This window comes from Protopterus annectens, chromosome 3.part0 (assembly GCF_019279795.1).
Source record: "Protopterus annectens isolate FY-2018-M chromosome 3.part0, PAN1.0, whole genome shotgun sequence".
Taxonomy (NCBI): Eukaryota; Metazoa; Chordata; order Ceratodontiformes; family Protopteridae; genus Protopterus; species Protopterus annectens.
The window spans coordinates 75,874,506-75,882,797 of NC_056731.1; positions in this window are offsets into that span (position 1 = coordinate 75,874,506).

The window sequence follows — 8,292 nt, forward strand, 5'->3', positions numbered from 1 at the left end:
TTGTATGTATGTTGGGGGTGGGCAGGAAGCCTAGGATGACACAAAAGGTAAGTGAGTGTGAATGACTAAGAAAGAGAAACAGGCAGACATTTGGATAAAGTAACAAATGGCAACTGAGACATAATGAGCTTTAAACCTCACAGCTGAACCATGTACCTGCTGTGTGTGTGTGTGTGTATATATATATATATATATATATATATATATATATATATATGTATATGTGTGTGTGTGTATATATATATATATATATATATATATATATATATATATATATATTTGGGTCTACTTCACATAATTGAACAACCAAATGTTCGACTTTCATATGGCCGAGACCTTATGATCGAACATTTGAATGTTCGAAAGAGTGAAAATAAAATAAACAAGCATAAAAAAAAACTAAACAGTGCTAGCCCCCCTGCACCCTCCACATATGGGGCTGCACCCTTCCCACTATTTAAATATACTAACTCCGAGATCACACTACATTACGGTAAAGGGAAATATTCCTGTTCTGCTCTCTATGGAGATCCCCATTCAGACCGTTCAAACTTTTAAAAGTTCGATCATATGGTCTCAGCCATATGAAAGTCGAGCTTTTAAAAAGTTCGACCATCTGAAGGGGACCCATATATCTATACATCTGTATATATATATATATATATATATATATATATATATATATATATATATATATACACACACACACAAATATAAAGCATATGCATAGGCCTACTGGCTGTGTCTGATGGAAATACAAGGGATGGCTGAATGTCAACCTCAGTGCCAGATTCAACCTCTGCACCTCCTGACTATGCCTCAGTTTGGCCATCATCATCATCATCATCAGAGTTTGCCAATACTCTGGCATCAGGTGGTAAGAGTCCTACACTTCTACTGTCTGGATCTCCTGTGATAATAAGCAACAAACACAGAAATGAAATTAATACGTACACTAAAACTGAATATTATGATAACAAACTAACACTGATGCCACTATCACAGATGGTACACATATACACACTCATGACACCCACCTCACTCATATGGATAAATACATATTTCTGACAAATGGTCATCAACAATCAAATAAAAATGTTTGCCTTACCATGTACAGATGACTCCACACTTCCAGGGAGGATAGTACTGGAAGAATTGAATCACAATTGCAATAACACAGGGGGACAGTGAATATACAGATCTGATGTTGTTAATCTTTGTTCATTCCTTACTGATGGGTTATCGGTTCCATCCTCGGAACTGAGCCGGCCAATACCAAGCTTGCATCAGCCAACAACTCTCGAGCCAAGGTCCTACCCAGAATGCTCTGCTTCCTGTTACCTAAGATCTTGTTTGCCTCTTTGCTGAACAGCCATGTCAAGCCACTCTCTCCGCTGTCTAATTTTTGATAGTTTATATATTGTTATTGCAATAAAATTTTCTCAAAAGTTTATTCTAATATTTTCCTACCCTATCACATACTTTAGACTCCCTCCCTTTAGTCCTTTCCCTTTATTACCCTCTTTTTCTTTTCTTGTGGTAATTCACCATTACCATCATTGGTAATCCTTCCTTTTCTCTTTTTACTCTTTTCTTAGGTAGCCATTATTCTTCCTTTTGCTACTGAGCTTCTTCTCCACAACAGCTATGTTGGATAAGAAAAGTTCCTTTGGTTTCAAGCAGTGCAAGGATTGCGGCCATAAATTATCACTTTCTGATGGCTATGACTTGTGTGTCTACTGTCTTAATGTCTCCCACTTGACTGTAGATCCTCTGTGTGGGATCTTTTAAAACTTCTCTACCAGGACTTTCAACGAGAGGGAGAATAAGTTAATTTTGAAAGGTCTCCTCAAGTCTACTTTCTCTTAGGCGATTTCTAGGTCAGAGGGCTCACCGCCCCGTTAAATCTCGCAAGAGGCGTTCTTCCTCTTCTTCATTGAAGTCACTCCCTTCTTCTCCCTCTGGAGATCGTAGGGAGTCGACTTACAAGAAAGTGAAACTGATTACTACTCTGGTGCTGCCACCTGTGACCCTGTTGGCTCCAGGCTCGGCACCAGCCCAAATGATCGTGACTACAGCCATGTCTCCTTTATCGATATCGGCACCGGAGTTTCCGGTGCAGACAACTATGGTTCCAACAGTTCTGTCACAACCCCTAATGGCACCATCAATACAGGTTCAGTCCCCTTTGGCACTGTTGTTGCAGTCACCTTTGGCTCCAAGTATGGCTCTTCTGTACTCCACAGCACAGACCTTTTCGGCACCGACATGTGCTTCAGTGCAGTCCTTCTCAGTGCTTTCCTTATTGCCAGTGCAGATACTTTCCACTATGGCACCGTGCCCTTTGGGATAGACCTTTGCCTTTATGGTGCAGACACCTTCAACTACCACGGTGCTGACATCTTCGGTGCAGACTTTTTCCACACCGTTTTTTTCGGTGCAGACTTCCTCGGCTCTGAGCTCTGCACCTATTGAACTAGCAAGGACCAAATATTCCCCTTCACTGGATCCTTTTGCAAGCAGTCAGTATAGTCCTTTCCTGGAAAGGCCAGAATCACCATCAGCCTTCTCCATGAGGTCAGCCAGGAGTCTTTCTGAGCAGGATGTGTTTGCGGCTCGTTGACCAGTTACTTGTGGCCAGAGGTCTCTCTCAACCATTGAAGTCAATGTTCCCTCATTCAGGTGAGCGTATTTTGCCTCAAACCTCAAAGTATACTCCTCCTTCAACTTCTACTCAAGTCTCGAAGCCTATTACTCCAACAACAGCTTCCCTCCCTCTGACTCCAATAGTGGATCTCACTTTGGAACCAGAGTCATCCTTGTAGCCCTTGGTGCACTAGGCATCAGAGTCTTCTCAGGCCAGTGGCTGTGCTGTTGGGGAGGGCATTCCTGGCTCCATGCCAATTTTTTCTATGGCACCTTCCAGGGATGCTCTCCCTGTTACTGTTCATGGTCCTCTTGAGACTCCTGGTCTGGGTTCATCGGGTGGGGTGTGACCCTGGTTCTGAGGTTGTTGTGCTTGGTTCTGGGCTCCCATCCCTCCTTGGGTGGGCCAGTCTTTCAGGCCATGGAGATGGTGCTTGACTCCACTGGCAAAACTCATTTGTTGGAGTCCTCTCCCCCCTCTGTGCCGCAACTGCCACAAGCTTTAACTCCTGGACACCAGGCACAAGAGCTTTAGGTCTCTCCTCCTCAAGAGACCCCCCCTCTTTGCAGTCTTCCCCAGAACCTCTCACTGTGGAAGCATCCCATAAATCATCACAAGAGGAAGGACATGGACTTCACTGAGGACTCATTGACTGAAGATATGGATTTTGATGACAGGGAAGGGTCCCCACGGTCACTCTCTGATGAGGTGTTCTTTGGTGAGATCCTCGAGATCCTTAGACAGAGGGGTGACTGGAATCCCTCTAATTCTTCCTCTGAGGAATCCATATTCCTGCAAGCTTTTTGTGCCCGGCCTCCTGCCTCCTGGGTTACCCCGCCTGCCAATGAACTCATCCAGCTCATCCTGCAGCATGCATGGAAGGCTCCTGATACCATGGAAGCAATACCTAAGAGGCCAGACAAGATATTATCACCCCCCGCAGAGCACCCCCACTGGTCACATGGTCTCCCAGTAGATGCTATGGTGGTGGCAGCTGCTACTAAGAAGGATTTGGCAGAAGAGAGCCAAACTGCCCATCCACCCAACAAGGAATCCTGGGTGACTGACAGATTACGGAAGCATATGTTTGCTTCATCGACCTTCTCCGTAAGGTTTTTGAATTATTTGACACATTTTACCAGGCTTCAGCAAGATCTTATCAACCAGCTCTCTGAAACCTTGGCAGGAGCCATTTCTGATGAAGTCCGTGATAATGTGGCTTCTCAGATAGCCACCCTAGAGTCCATTTCAACTCTTCCATGCATCTTATTTCTCACGCAATGGAAGGGGTGCAGGTATAGTCACCAGATGACATTCTTGAATGAACCTTTATGACTTTGTGGACTCCTTTAAGGCTTCCTTCATGAATGCCCCCATAGAGGCCACTTCTTTGTTTGGCCCTAAAGTCAAGGATACGCAGGCATGGTGTGACCAAGATGGCAAGACCTTGTCTGCCATTGGTGTCAGACACTCCACTCCTCAGTGATTCTATTCCAGAAATCAGAGGAGTGGAAACATCTGCACAAGAAATCACAGGGTCCTTTCTGGGATACACGTGTTGAATTTTCCCCTAGAGGCAGAGGCGGAAACTCCAATGAAAGATGCCCCTTTCAGGGTAGAGGAGGTCCGTGAATCCGGCATTCCAGAGAATCTTTCTCTGGTCAACCCTATCAGTGCTCCTGAACATTGCCCGACTGCTCACCTCTGGAAGTGGTCAGGGTCATTTCTCCTAGTACCCTGCTGCCTGGCAAAAGATAACAACCAACTCTTGGGTACAACAGATTATATCCTGAGGCTATCCCATCCCCTTCCATTTTTGCCCAGTCTCATCAAGAGTGTTACCTGACACTCCACCCAGTCAAAGGGAAACAGCACACAAGATCAAAAAGCTGCTACAAAAAAGTAATCTGGATGGTCACCCCAGACCAGATAAAATCCAGATTTTCCTCAAGTTTGTTTTTAGTGCCAAAAAAGACAGGACTGGAGACCAATTCTGAATCTCAGTACACTAAACAAATTTGTAAAAACAGAGAAATTCCAGATGGTCACGGTTCAGTCTATCCTTCCTCTTCTGGAAGAAGATAAATGAATGTGCTCTGTAGATCTTCAAGATGCATATTACCACATAAAGATGAACAAATGCTTAAGAAGATACCTCCACTTCCATATAGCAGCCAGTCACTACCAGTTTCAAGCCCTGCCCTTCCGTCTCTCTACAGTCCCCAGAGTGTTCACAAAATGCACAGCAGTGATTATTGCTCACTTGCGACTTCAAGGATTCCAGGCATTTCCATATCTAGATGACTGGCTCCTTACTGCCCCCACCGAGTGTCTACTGGAAGAAGCCCTGCAGTATACTCTCTTCAGAGCTTTAAGTCTGGGAATCACTATAAACTGGGAGAAATCCAACACAACCCCAACTCAGTCTTTGGAATTCATAGGGGTACTGTTGGACATGAGAAATTGCACAGCATCCCTTCCAGAACACAGACGTCAGAGAATAAGACAACAAGTTCAACCGCTGCTCTGTCACCACAAATCTCCAGCTCAATTTGTACTTCAGCTATTGGGGTCAATGGCAGCTTCAGTTACCATTGTTTCTCTAGCTAGATTCCACATAAGACTTCTTCAATGGCTACTTCTCACTCAGTGTTACCCTTTACAACATCCTTTGTCTTTTCAAATAAGTGTGACTCAGAGATACAAGCAAGATTTACTCTGGTGGACATCTCAAAATCCCCAACAATGGTCTCGCCCTTTCATCCCCCATCTACCGATAATCACAGTGACCACGGATGCCTCCCTGATGGGGTGGGGGGCTATGTTAGGGAAACTTGGTCCAAGGCACCTGGTCAGAGACAGAGGCCCTTTTGCATATCAATGTCCTGGAACTGAGGGCAGTGCTTCTAACATCGCAAGCATTTCACTGCCTCCTTCTGTCAGGGACTATTGTGATCCAATCAGACAACATGAGTGGTCTGGTACATCAACAAACAAGGGGGCACCAGATCTTACTAGTTATGCCGAGAGGCCTTGAGAATATGGCAATGGACGATAGCTCACAACCGCTTTCTGACTGCAATGCACATTCTCAGGAGCTCCAACGTGATAGCAGACAAATTGAGCAGGTGCATTCTACAGCCTCATGAGTGGTCCCTCAATCCTCTAATAGTGGCAAAAACCTTCCACCACTGGGACCAGCTTTGCTGTGACCTATTCGCCTCCCCAACCAACTACAAGTGCAGCAACTACTTTGCCCTGATCCCTCCCCCTGGGACAGTCACCAAGGGACACTCTAGTCCATGCTTTGCCCTTGGGTCTTCTTTATGCCTATCCTCCTCTTCCCCTCATCTCCCAATTTCTAAAGAAAGCATGACAGTTGAAGAGCAAAGTAATCCTCATTGCTCCATATTGGCCTCGACAAGTCTGGTTTCCCTTCCTCTGGCCTCACCTGCTGGATCAACCATGGATCCTCAATCCATCACCAATGTTGATCTCCCATCCACAGGGTCTGATTCCCCCAATCTATCAACCATGAAACTGACAGCTTGGTTTCTCCACTTCCTATGATTGCCAAACATGAAAACCTTTCATCCCCTGTGTACAATATTCTTATTGCATCTCATAAATCGTCCACCAGACTAATCTATCTTAACAAATGGAAGAGGTTCTCTCTATGGGCAGCAGATAAGCAAATAGACCCCTTGTCAGCCCCAGTCTTGGTGGTATTGGATTACTTATCACATCTTTTCCACTCTGAGGTATCTGCATCTACTATCCATGTACATTTAGCTGCCATCTCAAATTTTCATATTGGTTTTCAAGATTCTTCATTTATGTCACACAGACTCTGTAAGACTTTCTTGAAAGGGGTTATCCACCTAAAACCTCCTTTTAGAGAACCCATACAACCGTGGGATTTGGCTTTGGTTCTACAAGCTTTAACAGCTCCACCCATTGAACCTGCATCCTCTTGTGAATGTAGATATTTCTCTTGGAAAACTTTGTTTCTGATTGCAATCATATCAGCCAGATGATTGTCAGAACTTCAGGCCTTATGCATCAAACCGCCCTATCTTATCTTCCATAAGGACAGGGTATCACTGAGAACCAATTCTACCTTTTTACCAAAAGTGGTGTCAGAGCAATCTATCAACCAGCCTATTGATCTCCCAGTTTTCTTTCCTAACCATTCTAACAAGAGAGAGTATTGCCTGGACTCCTTGGATGTTCATAGGCAAATATAATTTTATCTGGGCAGAACAAAATCTACCCGTAAATCAGACCAACTGTTTCTGGCTTTTTCTGGACCTAGACGGGGTCATCCTGTATCAAAAGTTACATTGGCTTCATGGTTGAGAAAGTGTATCACCTTTATCTACAACAAAAACAATCTCACCTTGCCTCATAGAATCAAAGGACATTCTACAAGATCTATGGAAACTTCAGCAGCTTTCCATGCTAAGGCTTCCCTCAGTGATATTTATTCAGCTGCAACTTCGGCCAAACCTCATTCCTTTATTCTTCATTACACATTGGACTTGGACTCCAGAGGTAGAGCTTCCTTTGGTTCCATGGTGCTTAGGAATGTCCTTCTATGAGGGCCACCCAGGAATACAGGTAGCTGGGGGCTCTGTCCCATCAGTAAGGAATGAATGAAGATTAACAAAATCAGATAAAGAAGTTATGTCTTACCATAACATTCCATTTGTGTTGTTGATCTTTGTTCATTCATTACTTTCTACCCTTCGTCCTCCATCCGGAGGTTCTTGGTTGATCTCATGTACTCCTTTCTTGTAGGACTGTTATGACCAGAGGTAGCCTCTACTTTTATCTATCAACTTGCAAACTCAATCTGATGTAACAACGAGCAGAGCATTCTGGGTAGGACCTTGGCTCGAGAGTTTTTGGCTGACACAAGCTTGATATTGGCCGGCTCGGTTCCAAGGACAAAACCGAAAACCCATCAGTAATGAATGAACGAAGATCAACAACACAGATAGTACATTATGGTAAGACATAACTTATGTTTTTTGCTTATATGCTCATTAACAATACTTTTAAGCGACACTTGGCTGACACATGCACCCAAAGCCTATGAGTAATGAGCAAAAATGTGGTGTTAACTCTATCAATTTATCAAGAAGTTTATCCAAAAACAAACAACTAAATAAATAAAAAAAACACATGGACAAGAACTCTTCATTTGGTGTCAGTGCGTGCTTTGTAGCAGCCCCCCCCCCTGTAGCCAGCTGTTTACGGGGAACTGCAGCTGTTCTCCGGGCTGATGAAATCATATCACTGGCAATATGATGTAGCTGATCATAAGTCCTAGTGTGCCCCCTATGACATTTGTGTCATTAATTATCTGATTCTAAATCTGCAATCTTTCAGCCATATTCCCACATCCTATCTTTAGCAGAAAGGTGCAGTATCATCTGAATGTCTGCACTATGACTTCATTTTCCAAGTCACTGAAAGCAGGTTTATGTAGATTTGTAACTTGGGTGCCATAATCTTATGTGACACTAAACAGAGAAAGATACAACACATAAATATTGCCAAATAAAATTCCTGCTTATACTCACATATTGTATTTTCAACACAAACCACTGGAGACACACAGTTCATTTATTAACATTTAA